The sequence below is a fragment of the Macrobrachium nipponense genome, chromosome 18 (assembly GCF_015104395.2).
Source record: "Macrobrachium nipponense isolate FS-2020 chromosome 18, ASM1510439v2, whole genome shotgun sequence".
Classification (NCBI taxonomy): domain Eukaryota; kingdom Metazoa; phylum Arthropoda; class Malacostraca; order Decapoda; family Palaemonidae; genus Macrobrachium; species Macrobrachium nipponense.
In genome coordinates, this window is record NC_087211.1 from 59,953,665 (window position 1) to 59,969,731 (window position 16,067).

Consider the following 16,067-nt stretch of genomic DNA (forward strand, 5'->3'; position numbering starts at 1 on the left):
AACGTAGTCCAAAGGATAAGAGCTGGGACCTGTGAGGTTATTCATGGCTGAAAAGGAAACAGAGAAAAAGGTTTGAAAAGTATACCTTTACTTCCGCGTACAGGTTGCATGACGCGGAAGGGTTGAAACCTTTATTGTCTGCTCACATTAGACACTTTAAACCCTGACGCATAATTTGTGATATATTACACCTTTCATATTTATCATATTTGAGTTTAGATAGGGTTATTGCGCAGACCTCTCACGATAGTACTTTTTTTTTATTAATGTGTGTTCGTTTTATTTATGTATTCTTTACTAACTTTTGAAGACTTCAGTATTGCCAAACCGAGATGTGATACCTCTACCTTTGTAAATGATGCTTCTGTTATTGCTGATATATATATATATATATATATATATATTATATATATACTATATATATATATATATATAATATATATATATATACATACATATATATAATGATATAATGTTTAAAATCATTCTAATTACGCTGTTCTGACTTACATAACCATAGCCAATTTTCGAAGAGAAAGCATTCGTATCTCATACGTATACCTCGCTCCCCACCCCCTAGAAAAAAGGACAAAAAAAAAAATAAAAATAAGCCAAGTGGAGTGAGAAACAATACTTCTGTCAGACAAATGGCAAAAAAAAATAAATAAAAGAGAGAGAGAGAGAGAAGCACCCCTCCGCGCACCCGTCACCCGGCGATAAATAAAGTGCCTTACGCGAAGCGCATCACCATCATTAGTCATGACAGCTTAGACGCGAGTTTTTGAACGGTTGACGAATTCGCTCTATACTTTCATTTCATTCGCTCGCCGACGACGAGGCTCTACACGCTATAGGGCGACTGCTCCTGGCTGCCGCGTTGTGCAACGCAAATTGCCCCCTTCCCGGTTTTAGAACGACTTTTCTTACGCATTCCGAATTCGCACATCTGATGTGGAATAGAATGGAATGTAATGCTCAGGCCAAGCGCTGGGACCCGCGAGGCCATTCAGCGCTGAAAGGGAAATTGACAGCAAAAGGTTTGAAAGGTGTAACAGGGAGGAAAACCTCAAAGCAGTTGCACTATGAAACAAGTGTTAGGAGAGCGTGGAAAGTAACATTAAAGAAAGCTACTATAGACGGAGGTACAGTTAAAGGAACGAAAGGAGTTGCAGCTAGGAGCCGAAGGGACGCTGCAAAGAACGGTAAGTAATGCCTACAGAGCACCAAGCGAGGTGCACTGACGGGACTAACACCCCAGCCGACTACGGGAATGTATCTGTTGTGATACGCCAGTCAGCGAGCTCCATATTTATCATTCTTGCATAACCTAATAGACTCGTCTCTATTCTCGCTACATATTTTAACGATTCCCTATTTCATTTTTACGGATATTGACCGCAAGTTTGTTGGGATAGGTCGCTAAATCCTCTCTCTCTCTCTCTCTCTCTCTCTCTCTCTCTCTCTCTCTCTCTCTCTCTCTCTCTCCTTTTTCTTTCTCGAATCTAAAACAAGAATTCATAAGCCATTTTCCAAACCACAAGATAAGTAAGCTGCGGTTTTACTTTACTCATATTTATTTAAGATTTTCTCTTCATATAAAAACGAAAGTTATGGACGTATCTTCAAGACGCTATCTTCAAGGTGATCTTTAACCTCACCGGAGGAATTGCATGACAAACTGATGCATAGAATTTTTAGAACACTACCTACATTTTCAAAGAACTAAGGGCAGCTCACCTAACCTGACCTAACCTAACCTATCTCTAAAGTCATTATGTTTCTGGCTTTATGAATTTTAGTTACACGAATGGAATTCATTATGGAATTTAGGCCACTCGCCTAGAAAGTTCGATATGAACGAAGCGTAAAAAAAAGTGACAAATCCATTATTTGCTCTTCTTTTGAGATCGATTTTTCACAAAAAAAGTTTTCCCATGACGTGGCAGAAGAAAAACAAACGTAGTTTCGTGATAAAATAACAATAAGACGAAGGATGGAGATATAAGGTGAGGTCTATCATTTGTACACTCTCTCTCTTATATATATATATATATATATATATATATATATATATATATACATCTATCTACTATCTATCCATTTCTCTCTCTCTCTCTCTCTCTCTCTCTCTCGCTCTCTCTCTCTATATCTTTATATATATATATATATATATATATATCTATATATATATATATATATATATATATATATATATATATATGTATGTATATATCGAACTAAAAATGTCCTTTAATATCTAATTCGCTCTACCTCGGAATTAATATATTTTTCATATATGCTTAACCGAGGGGGAATTCCCCTTCCGTTAAGCATATATGAAAAATATATTAATTCCGAGGTAGAGCGAATTAGATATTAAAGGACATTTGTAGTTCGATATATGTATATAAATAACGGTAATGTGATAGACTTATATATATATATATATATATATATATACTTATATATATATTATAATATATATATATATATCTATATAATATATTATAGATATATATATATATATATATATATATATAATATAGTATAGAGAGGAGATAATGAGAGAGAGAGAGAGAGAGAGATAGAGAGAGCGAGAGAGAGAGAGAGAGAGAGAGAAGAGAGAGAGAGAGAGAGGGGGGGAGGGATTATTAAAGTATCACAGATGACAGACCACTATTAACGATGAATCCAAACTTTCAATCTGGGGTTCATCCTTGAATTCGTCCCCACCCCCCACAATTCCTTACAATTATTTATATTCCAGCCAAATATCAAATTTCCATTCGCCCATCCGCCCCCCACTGGCCCGTTGCAGTAAAGAGGAAGTGATGGGCGATCTTTCTGCAACTACGTTAAATTTGCCCTCTATATATTTGAGCTTTGCATCAAAATCTCTGATAGTTAAAAACCATCGAGCTCTTTTAGGCGACAAATCGGGTTTATTAAAAAGATCTAATAATGGCTTGTGGTCTGTAAGAACTTCTACTTTATTTCCCATCAGTAACATTTTAAAATAAACCAAGCTCGACAATATTGCAAAGGCTTCTTTATCTATGGTAGCCATTGATCTCTCGTTGCTGCCCTTTGTCCTGAACTTCATGCTATAAAAGGCTATGGGATGGAATTTCCCATCAAACTTTTGCATAAGGCAAATACCTATACCTTCCTGGCTGGCATCGGTCACTAATGTAAAAGGTTTGCTAAAATCTGGAAACTTCAAAACAGGGGGATTCATTAGCGCTATTGCTTTGACTTTATTGTCATTTACTCTAACCCCTTCCTTAGATATGACATGGCCTAGAGATGTGATTTGCTTATTCAAGACCGAACACTTAGCTAGCTTAATTTTCAACCCCGCTAATCTAAGCCTCCTAAGTACTTCTGTAAGCACTTCCAGGTGTTGCGCGATCATGTCTGTTATGATCAATATGTCATCAATATACACTAAAACATTTTTGCCCAATAACCCGTGCAAAACTGTGTTCACCGACCTGGTAAAAGTCATCGGACTGCCCGATAAACCGAAAGGCATTCGCGTAAATTCATAGTGTCCCTTGGACACTGAAAAAGTCATATATTCCTTGCTACTTTCACTAAGAGGAGCCTGCATAAAACCCTGCGAGTAATCAATTGAGCTATAAATATTATGTCCCCCGATTCAACAAAAAGATCTGGTATGCACGCGACTGGAAAGCGGTCAGGGATCGTCTTTTCATTTAAACGTCTAAAATTGACGCATACACGGACAGAACCGTCCTTCTTAGGCACCGCTAACAAGGGAAAGTTGTAAGGAGACACGCTAAGTCTAATGATTCCTTCTTCCTCCCATCTATTGACCTCTTTTTCTACCTGTTCTCTGATGTTCAAAGTATGCGGTATGCAGGAATATAAATAGGTTTTGTGCCACTCTCAAAATTTACCTTATGCTCTAACACATTAGTCAACCCCAATTTATCACATTGCGGGTACAAAACTACTTCTCTATTAAGTACAAATGTGACAGTATGGTCATCTGCAGTACTGATTAAACATATTTCTTCGTCATCTCGTATCTCTGAGAAATAACAGACATCTGTTTCATCCGAATTTTCATCCAGTAGTATTGTTGAGTTTAATTCACCCTTATTTATTGTTCCTAATAACAGGACTTCATTGATATATTTTTCTTCTTTATTTTCATCCATTATAAGATATGTACAATCAATTTCTGATTCATCTTCATACATTTGTTCGCATGCATTAATATGTTCAGGAGCAATAAATTGTTCAGCTGCGTAAATTTGTTCTGAGTCAAAGCTCTGTTCAGAAGTCTAAGTATCAAGGCTTGCATTGTTAATATTATTTATTTGTGCACAATCTATCATAGAATCCTTCCTGGCTAAGGACATTTCTTGTAAGTTATTATTTCTACCACTTATTCCACTAATATCTGTGCTAGCATTATTATCTATCTGAGTTCCTTGGATGTTCGCTTCTCTAGAAGATGTCGTCTCAGATAAATTGATCAGATTTATGCAAGACTTTCCTTCTAGCTGAAAACAAACATTTTCTCTATTTCTGCGTGGTAAATTTATTTTATTTTCTCCACAATCTAACATTATTCTACATCTCCGCATAGCCTTATATGAAAACAGCGCTTGCGTAGGATAAAACCTTTCTTCTAATACTACAAATACTTCCTTAAAAGTTTTGTCTAAAATCTCTATGTCCAGTGTGACATTGCCTAGCGCCTTTATTTGTTTTCCGGCTATTCCCTTTATAATTCTACCAGGACCTTGTATTTCTATATCTGCAAAGCCTAAATGTTTTGTTAATGTTTGTTTATCTATTATATTTACTGTACTGCCTGTATCTAAAAGGATTGAGCATGGTTTATTATTAATTCTGGTTTGGATGATAGGTAAATCTTCTTGGCATATTTCTTTATCCTTTACTGAAAATACTATCTCCTTATTTACTTCAAAAGGAAACTTGAAATTATCTTCCGACCTACCGTAACTATTTCATTCTCATTTTCTACTGGTAAGGAAGCTTTCTCGTGTATTACCCTCTTCTGTAATTGTCACTGAGTCTGATTATTATTTTGGGGTGTATTACTTTGGGCATTATGGTTAGTATTGGTATTTCTGAACCAACAATTTTGTGTTAGGTGACCTGTCCTATTACAATGAGAACAATACCTTGGTCGCCTACAATTCTGAGTTGTGTGGTTGGAATAACCACAATTTGCGCAATTTTGTTCCTGCTTGTTATTTTGTGTTCTATTATCTCCGGAGCTCTGACTGTGGTTTGGGCTGAATGAATTTGGATTATTATTGTTTGGATTTCCTCTGTACTGTTGAGGCCTATTTTTACTATTCTTGTTTGCTTGGAAAAATTTCCCATTACTATATTTTGGATTATTCTTAGGATCTTGTTTTCCCTGTTGTCTATGTTTAATATTTCTAGGTCTGTCTGGGACACTATCTGTCTTTCCCTGGAAATTATTTCTATTCCTATTAGGGTTTCCATTATTTACAAAACCTGTAAATTCTTTTGCCAGATTTAGTCCCTTTTTACACATTTCCTCTTCCATAAATCTTAAAGCTGCTAGACTATCCTGCTTAGGATCAGGATCCTGTTTCTTAAAGACTCGTTTTTCTTCTTCCCCGATAGCGTCATATACTATACCATGAACTATGTAATTCAAAATCTCTTGCATACTAACTAAATCCTTTTTGTCACGACTAAATGCATCACGATCGCCAATAACTACGCCGGCTCGTTTCAAATCTGTGGTTAAGTTATGGATTGCGTTTTCGATGTCCGTATGTAAGTTTGCGATACTATCCCCATCGTATTTCTGATGAAGGAAACGGGAAATTCAGCGAAGGTCGGAATCTCCTGAAACTTAGGGGACGTGAGAGTGCGATGTGCATCCCCCTTTTCGGAACTAACATAGAGTAACGCTTCATCTATTTTCTTGCGTTCATCGGTAATTCCACTAGCTGAAATTCGACTTTCAGTCTCTGTTATCCACTGAGATACTGTATATGCTTCTAACTTAATTTTGTCAGGATGACCCCTTTCTACCCTACCGCAAAAGCGTGTAGCCTGTGTTATTACGGCGGCCTGTGCCATTCTAGAGTACCTAGTTTGTACTTGCAATGGGTTAGGAATGTTATTATGATTAGTAACAGTCACACTAGTCGTGGGTCTATTTGCTACTGTCGAGCTCGGTATTCTGGTTGGACTTTCGCTATGCGATCGTCGTGGAAAATTATTCGTCTGAGTATTTAGTCTCGAGCGTCTGTCAGGAGTTGGACGTAGGTTATAATGACTCAGATCGGGAGTTCTGCTTCTTTGTAACCTAGTAATAATTTCGTTAAAGTTTTTATGAATATCAACAGCATTAGACTAGATACAATTTAAAAAAATAGATGCATTGTTGTACTTACATTATCTTCATACTGAGTCTGTCTTCCTTATTGCGATTCCTAGATTTCCTATCTAATCTTATTTCCTAGTGTTTCCTTCCTTCAATCTGGAAAAACATTAACATTAGTGTATGCCGTTATTCCTTATTCACACCACTGCACTTTGTGAACTGAATGACAATATCTTTATTGTTCTAGATTTATCACAATCAATGAAGCAAAAAAAAAAAATTATTTTATCTTGCAACTTTACGGCAAAGAAAAATTTTATCTCAAAACTACTTGTTATGAATTATTTTATAAAAACATTTTTATATTACTGCAGTGTGTGATAAATTTTCTATTTTGATTTATTTTCAGACGTTAATCTATCAGGATACTTAAAACTTTTCTTCTTGTTGCTTGTTGCCGATCACTTCTGCGTCGTCGTCCGGCTCTGCCTCTGTTTCACTTGTGGCGTTGTCCGCACGCTGTCGTCGTTCACACCACGGTTGGAGTCCAGTGCGCCTTATCCATGGGGAAAAATCGTAGCGATGTATGGAGAAATGGGCGCTATCTCAGGATTTATGATAGTTTAGCGCTCACAGGTTGATTGAAGAAATCCGTCGTCAGTCCTCGCTGCGTTGTATTCAATCTTCTTTTATCCGCCTTAATGCGTTTTTGCGTATTCCTTTGTCGAGTTTATGGCTTAGGAATGCGGCTATCCTAGTTCAGTATTCTTCTTATGATTTCACTGTGTTTCGTCGCTCCGTTTCGTTCGCCCTTTCAGCAGAATCGTGTTGTTATGTCTACGCCGTTCGGAGTTTCATTCTTTTTCGTTGCCCTTTTTCTTTTTCTTCGTTCTTCGAGTTATTGAACTCGGAATTTCTTCTTTTTAATTGTAAAGTTCGTGCCTGGTTTTCTTGTATGTTTTATATCTTCCACTCTGTTTAATTTTTCCACTGTGTGTGTGTGTGTGTTTTTATATTGGTGTGTTTTTTGCAATTAGAATCCCACCACCGCTGTTCACCACTTATGTTGTGGTTAGTTTTTTTTTTTTATTCTCTTCGTTATGTTGCGTGGCGTACTTACGAGTTCTTATTCTCTCACTTCTTCTTCTTCTTTGTTTTCGTTGTTACGGGTAATGTTTGAAAGGTTATTTGTCATATGGGCTAACCTTCATCTATCACTAGTTACGATTGAGTTTCTTCTTTCGTAGGAACATTTAGTTTATTTATTCTTCACTAAGTCTCTCAGGAGGTAAATTCATATTATAAAAACAGGGATTGGATATCTTTGGGATACTGGGCAAGTTAAACACCTCTTCTGTAAAATTACTTATAATTGGAATAAACACAGTTTACACACTTTTACACTACACTGGAACAGAGTGAGAAGGAACACAGCCTTCCCGTATAAGGTCTGGTTCTTGACTACTTTTCTCTTGCACTTCAAATGAAGTTTCGACCTAACTACTTCAATTAGCTCCTCCCCAAATGTCCTTTAGGACACCTCCTACTTCTTCATGAATGGCTTTCATTACTTCCGGTGCCACCTCTAGATTCGTCTGATTGGTTTCGTCCCTCGATGGTAACCACCCACTGAAGGAGTCAAAGTTCAACTTTTCTGGTGAGGTTAGCACCTTACTGTTTTCCAAAACAAGTGCCAATTGTTTTGGTCTGGTTTACGAAACTGCTATTCGTGCAGACTTATGCTGTACACATCTACTCCCTTTTCTACCTTTACTTCTGGTAGATCCTTCATCACTCTACTTTCACTATATATATTCTACCAGTGGTTTTCCTAACTAAGTTTTCCCTAGCTATTTCTAGACAGACTCTTGTTGTTTCCTAACAACAAGAGTTTATCCAGATGAAATATATTTATAAATATTTCCACAAATATATTTCATCTGGATAAACAAGAATATATCAATAGCAGGATCCACTGTAATATTCTTGTTTATCCAGATGAAATATATTTGTGGAAATATTTATAAATATATTTCATCTGGATAAACAAGAATATTACTGTGGATCATTCTATTGATTTTTTGAAGCACGATACGGTGTTTTTCTATTGCATATATATATATATATATATATATATATATATATATATATATATATATATATATATAGATATATATATATATATATACTATATATATATACTATACATATCAATCAAGCGAGGGTGGACCATGGAAACCAAAATAATTTATATATATGATATATATATATATATATACATATACAATCCACAATGAAATAAAATGCTTCTAACAAGTCCACAGCAGATGGTCGAAAGCTTTAATCCTGTACAAGAAATATATATTTAAACTACAGAAGGACTTTACTTCATTGTGAATTGTATCCCTATTTTACTTAGAGGTGCGATATTGTACCTGGCTTCTGCATATATATATATATATATATATATATATATATATATATAATATATATATATATAATATATAGATATATATACATACACATATGGGAAAATGGAGGTAACGAGAAAATTCTATGCGAAATCCAGAAGACTGATATTCCAATATCTATCCATAACTAGATTTTCCTAATATCTCAAGTGTCAGAAATTCTTCATTGATTTTGCATGACCTCTTTAAGTCATTTTACACATTAGTTTTTCATTATAAAGATATATTATTTGTGCATTTTCTGAGGAAAATAGCACAGCTGGAAGGGTTACACTCGCTTAGTCTCATAAACATAAACTTCTTGTAAATGTTTTATCGAATTGCTGCCGAAAGGGAATTGCAGAAAGGAACAGTATTCATATCTTAGCAAGTATCGACACTGCAGTGTTTTCTATTTCAGATTTTATTACCATTATTACATGAATTACCTCTCTCTCTCTCTCTCTCTCTCTCTCTCTCTCTCTCTCTCTCTCTCTCTCTCTCTCTCTTAGATGAATGCCTTATGAGCATATAAACCCGCTTATCTTTTAATGATTTTTATCTCTAAGGCTAAACATGCATGATTTATTTTTTTATATAGAAAGAAAAGTTTCTTTCACTGCTTTTTCCATATATATTATGAGGCGCTCTCGTTTCTCGTTTTGTTCCTCTTTTGTTCCTCTGTTATTTTGAACTATAATCAACAGCACCATTATCATAAATTTGCTAGAGTTGTGCGTAGCTCCAGTACAAACAAATGCAGCTTAATTTTAAAAAGGTCAAAATGTGCTTTGCTGAATAATACATATCGTTTAATTGCTACTGAAGTAAGTCTCTCCGGAATGACTCGAGTAATTTATGAAACTTTGCTTGGAATGTCTGACTTCATTTTGGGAGCTTTCAGGAGAATGTGCTGCCTTACGTATACATCAACTGCTTCATGGAGTTTCCTCTTAACTTTTCCTTCTCCGTCGCTCATTTTCTTCCTCTTACACCTCGCCTCATTGCCCGTGGATGCCCCATCCAAGATTCTCATCAGCCATTTTTTTTTCATACGAGACTTCTAAAAGCATAATGAATTGTCTGCAGAACACATCAACGGAATGTTTACCTTCATTACTTATTCAGATTGTATCTGGTCGTAATGGCTCGCGCGCATTTTCACTCCAGTTACGACGGATAATGCCGCCGTAATACTCTCGGTCTAATATTCGTCTGATGGACCTTTGACGGGAAGGCTCGCACGCTGAGGAGCTTCTGAAATGGTGCATTGCAAGCATAACCTTTTCATGGCTTCCCTGGACTTAATTTTGCTCTAGTTTATACAACGATAATTCCAAGTATGGTTCTTGATTAATTTCCAAGAAAAGTGTTGTAAGGAGTTTTAGCTTTTTATATAAAGTGATATTAAGAAGAACTATGAAGAATATTAAGCGCGTAATGTATCCAGATTACCTTCTTTGCATTTATTGCCTGTTGCGAAAATCTTGCGATAGTAGATGTGGATGTAAGCTGAAGTTCTTACCTTTCCAATAGATAGTGTTAGAGGACTGTAATTCTTTAGGTCTAATTCCAAAGCTGATTCTGTAAGCTCACTGAATAGGTGAGACTGACAATCGCTTGTCAGCCAATCTATTTGGAGTCTGAAATCACGCAATTAATCAGCTTGAATGATTAATAAATGTATTAGTCATTGTAGCTAACATCTAAGCTACTTTTAACCAAAGTAGTATGCAAATCAATAGTGGTAGCAGTGATGATTAATTTGATAATTTCCCCATTAATGCTAATCTACATGAGACTCTAGAACAAAGGGCACTTATTATCAATTGCTCTAAGTCATTTTTGCTCTTACGTGAGGGATTACACGACAGGCCTTGTTCTCATTCTCTGAAATCACTTAGGGAATATATTTTATTTCAGTGCGGCATGCATAACTTGGGGGAATTTTGTGCCGTGGCTTTTATGAGAGAGAGAGAGAGAGAGAGAGAGAGAGAGAGAGAGAGAGAGAGAGAGATTACATTTCAGCTGCTCTTATAGTTCTGGATGTGAAATACCATTTGATCAGTATATATATATAGATATATTATTATATATATATATAATATATATATATATATATATACATATATATATATATATATATATATATATATACCTATATATATATATATATATATATATATATATATATATATATATATATATATATATATATATATATATATATATATATATATAAAGACAGGGTGACAAGGAGATAGCCGGTCATCAGGTGATAGTACATTTATTGCCGACGCGTTTCGTAACACATAGTTACATCATCAAGGCTAAAAGAGAAACACCACAAATTAAAAATACATGAAACATAACTTTGACTTTAAGAGTCTCAACAAATATACAAAAAAACATACATAAAATGAAAGCAATTTAAAAAGCACCTGCTAGACTAAAAAGTTGAAGACTGGGTGATTCGGAAAGAAGGGAGAAGCATCGAAGAATGCCTGTTCAACCTAAATACAACTGTACAGAGGAGGTGTGTGAGTTCAATATATATATATATATATATATATATATATATATATATATATATATATATATATATATATATATATATATATATATATATTATATAGAGAGAGAGAGAGAGAGAGAGAGAGAGAGAGAGAGAGAGAGAGAGAGAGAGAGAGAGAGAGAGAGAGAGAGGTTTTTTTATTACTTTCATTTTATGTATGTTTTTTGTATATTTGTTGAGACTCTTAAAGTGAAAGTTATGTTTCATGTATTTTTTATTTGTGTTGTTTCTCTTTTAGCCTTGATGATGTAACTGTGTTTTACGAAACACGTCGGCAATAAATGTACTATCACCTGATGACCGGCTATCTCCTTGTCACCCTGTCCTTATATATATATATATATATATATATATATATATATATATATATATATATATATATATATATATATATATATACGACAAACATAAAACAAATGAAATAACTATATATAGAATATATGCCTGAAAATGACGAAATAACTATTCGGCTTTAATTTTATTATATTAATCTCAGGCAAAAATAGTTTCTTCCCTCTAAATAAAAAAACAATATTAAATTTATATCTGCATTTTCAGAAAGGAAATTCGAGATACCAAAAGAGAACTTCAGCGTGTCACAATCCCGCTGCTGGAGGCAGTTTTCCCAATATTCACAAAAAATTTTCCCTTTAATTCAGTTCGTAAAAGGAATAATGAAAGAGAATGGCGCCGCTCTGTCAAATGAAATGACAGCAGGAATTAGCGATGGAATCATCTTGTATGAAATTTACGTCGGAGCAAAATAGCTTTTTCACTCCGTCACTGAAATATGTCATTTCGATAACATTCCTTTTACTTTGTTTTCGCTTTCATTTTAATATGGCTGTTTTTCCCTGTAAATCATTATTTTCCCTTGTATTAAATCAGTTATTAGTTTTCAAGTACCACTTGATGTAAAAATCAAAATCCCTTAATGAAAGCTAGCTAATTTCCTGGCTCTTGTTTACGAAACCTTAAACCATCTAGATCTCGATTTTGAACCCTTAATGCTGCATATCTCGTTCCTGAAACCCGGATTGGTCTAAATCTATTGGGGAAATTTCTTGTCCTAGTTTTCGGAAACATTGACCTCTAATTATCAATTTTAAAACTAGGAATCTTTTCTGTTGCATTTCTGACACCACTGGTTTTCTAGCTCAAGTTTTCGAAACATTTAATATTCTAACTCAGGTTATAAAAAAAGTGGAATCGTTTAACTATCAGTAGAGGAAAAGACCCCATATAGACTCAACTTTTCTAATCACCCCCCCTCCCCCCCTCCCCACTCCTGATAAGCTCATGTACGTTTGTACGGCCTAAAAAGGGGCAGGACAACCCCCCAAACCCCCCAAATGGGGCGGGGTATCCCTCCAAAAGTGGGCGTGGCCACCCTGACCCCAAATTGACTCCACTATTCTGGGGGGCGTGGGTCTTATCAGCTCATATACGTAGATGACGTGTAAAAGTGGGCGTGGCCCCCCTGACCCCAAATAGACTCCACTTGTCTTATAAGATAATATGCGTAGATGAGGTGCAAAAGGGGGTGTGGCCACCCTTGACCCCAAATCGACTCCACATTATTGATGAGCTCATGCACGTCCATGAGGTCCAAAGGGGGTGGGGGCGTGGCCACATGTGAAGTCAGGTAACTCTACGGGAATAAAAAAAACCATCATTTCAATTCCCCCCCACCTACCCTAAATTGACTCCACTTTTCTACTCCGTGACGTCACGTAACTCTACGGGAATAAAAACATAATTTCATACCCCCGACCCCAAATTGGCGCCACATTTCTACCCCATGTGACGTCACGTAACTCTACAGGAATAAAACATTCATTTCAACCCCTGACCCCAAATTTACTCCACTTTTCTACCCCCCGTGACGTCACGTAACTCTACGGGAATATTATATATGCGCATCCAGAATATAGCCTCTATCGGCTTTCTCTCTCTCTCTCTCTCTCTCTCTCTCTCTCTCTCTCTCAGCCGTTACATTTTGTCTCTCTCTCTCAGCCGTTACACTTTGTCCCTCTCTCTCTCTTCTCTCTCTCTCTCTCTCTCTCTCTCAGCCGTTACATTTTGTTTATATATACACAGATGCTTAGATATTCGGAGCATCATGATAAAAGGATATTTGGCGGCTGATTTCAACCTCACGTGAGACATATATTTATCAATTTGATATCTCCCCAATAACTGACAGGGATGACGTTATCCGATGATGAATCACGCACACACACACACGAGCTGACTCCACACTCACGTGAGACAAATATTTATCAGTCTTAATCTCCATATGACCCTCAAGATTAGTATAATTATTATCAATATTATCACAAACCTCCTTTCTATTCATTAACCACTTTCGAAGCCATGGCGAGAGTGTGCGTCTTAATAATCCAATGATTCAAGAGTTAAAGAGCCACCGAATCCGACAGTCGAGCTTCCCCCACCCCCACCCCCCGACACTATATGAGTCATTAAAGATGCTCCCTTTTATCACAACCAACTGATTAAACGAGTTATATTATGCTACCTCCAAGACTCCCACCTGAAGATATGAATCATGCTAATGCCCGACCGACTATCGAACTGTTTTCTCTCTCTCTCTCTCTCTCTCTCTCTCTCCAGCTACGTTTGTAACATTCAGTATCTCAAATTTCCTTTTTTTTCCCTCTGTTTCCCCAGCTCAGCAGTGCGTACGTCATCCCTGACTTTGATAAAGTTTATTTTTACTCAGTATAGGGACTCACAGTCAGGTGGTTTGTAGTTACATACCCATGCCTTTGATAAGATTTATTTTCGGTTTCGAGTAGGATACTACCCCGTCACCAGTGTATATTTCTCTCCTTTTTTCCCGAAAGTCGCTTCCGAACTTATTGCATTAGAAGAATACTCGCAATCCCCTCCACTTTAAACATTCGTTATAAGTTATGACTTCTTACTACACGACTTCCAATCTGAACATTTCATATTTTTAAATATTATAAATATTATCTCGTTACCCACTGATCACTCCTGTGTAAATGGTGTACTGATAAAACTCTTTCATTCCCGATAGTATATTCCTTATTATTTCATGGAGACGGCGCAGTGTACAAAAAAAACGGAACGCAAAGTCCGCACTTCTACGCAATATCCGGTTGTATCTGTCTTTTAACTTCGTAAACGGTATATTCAGAATGATTACGCAGAAATCTGAAAAATCCTTGTGATTAAAATTCAGGCTCGATATCGTAACTGTCAAAGAAGATAATAAAATTTCTGGGTTACCTTTCCACGTACAAATATACCCAGAGACCTATATTATTAATATCCGAAGATGACTCTAAAGTGTTATATTTAAAGAATAAAGGTTTATTTCTACTTATATAAACCCGTCTACATCATCTAAGGCGAATATTCCTAAAATATCTAATTAATGGCCCTAATGTGTCTTTAAAAGATATCTCTAATTCTCTAGTATCCATCCATTTCACCCTCTAACGTCCCACTGAAATATCCTATCTGAATCAGTAATTGATAGAATATCTTCCGTATCCCCAAAAAGCTTACTATGTGAGACTTTGCCACTGGCCCTGGCAATCTAATTGTTATCCTTGAAAATTTCGATCGGTAGCGAATCCTTCACATCCTCGGTCGTGAAACTAAAGCAGAAAATATATCTCCCCCTTTAAAAGCGTTGTAAGTGATCATGTTTTCATCCCCGGCCCCGATTGCTTTCTGCGTTTCGTAAGATAATTACGATATTCTCCTGGGGAATGTACTCTTGAATATTATATATAGTGTCCCCGTTAATAGTGATACGTATATTTACTTAACTAGCAGTGTTCGAAATATAGCCTGTTCCTGGCATATTCTCATGAAAAATCAAATAGGTGTGAAATTTCACAAATTCACAGGTTTCCCACGGTCGTATCTGCGCCGCGCAAAACTCTGCGGAGTGATCATGTTTTCATGCCCGGTCCCGATTGCTTTCTGCGTTTCGTAAGATAATTGCGTTATTCTTCCGGGGAATGTACTCTTGAATATTATATGTAGTGTCCCTGTTAATAGTGATACGTATATTTACTTAACTCGCAGTGTTCGAAGTATAACCCGTTCCTGGCATATTCTCCCGAAAAATTCTTCATATCAACCAAGGCGATTGTTAACTTCTTGTGAATACACGCTCCAAATGCCTGATCGATTAATATAGATGATTCATTCGTTCCGGTTATACATTTTATACTGATAAAGCCTCATTCAAAGCGGACATGGTGTTTTAGTGCGGGGTAACCCTGTTAATCCATAATTTTGCTTTCTCCACGTTCAGCTGGTTCAACTCACCATTTACATCTATACCCAAAATCCAGCTGTTATTAGCCATTTCTAACCTAATTCTCATATCCACCGAATCTAGTAAATATACATGTCAATACTCGCTAGATCAAGGAGCAAGGGGGAGTGGGATTGTATGCCAACCGATTTAGGAGTCATTATGACACTCTTTTCCCACATGGCAGCGTCCTGGAAGGTATTAGCTGTGAATGCTCTAATTTACCAAACGTCCCATTATCATCGTCATTAAACAATCCACTCTGTCCTAACATAGTCCTCGTAATGAGTTTTATATTTTTTAACAGTTTAATATACGATTGATAGTGAAATATCGGACAAGATTCCACCA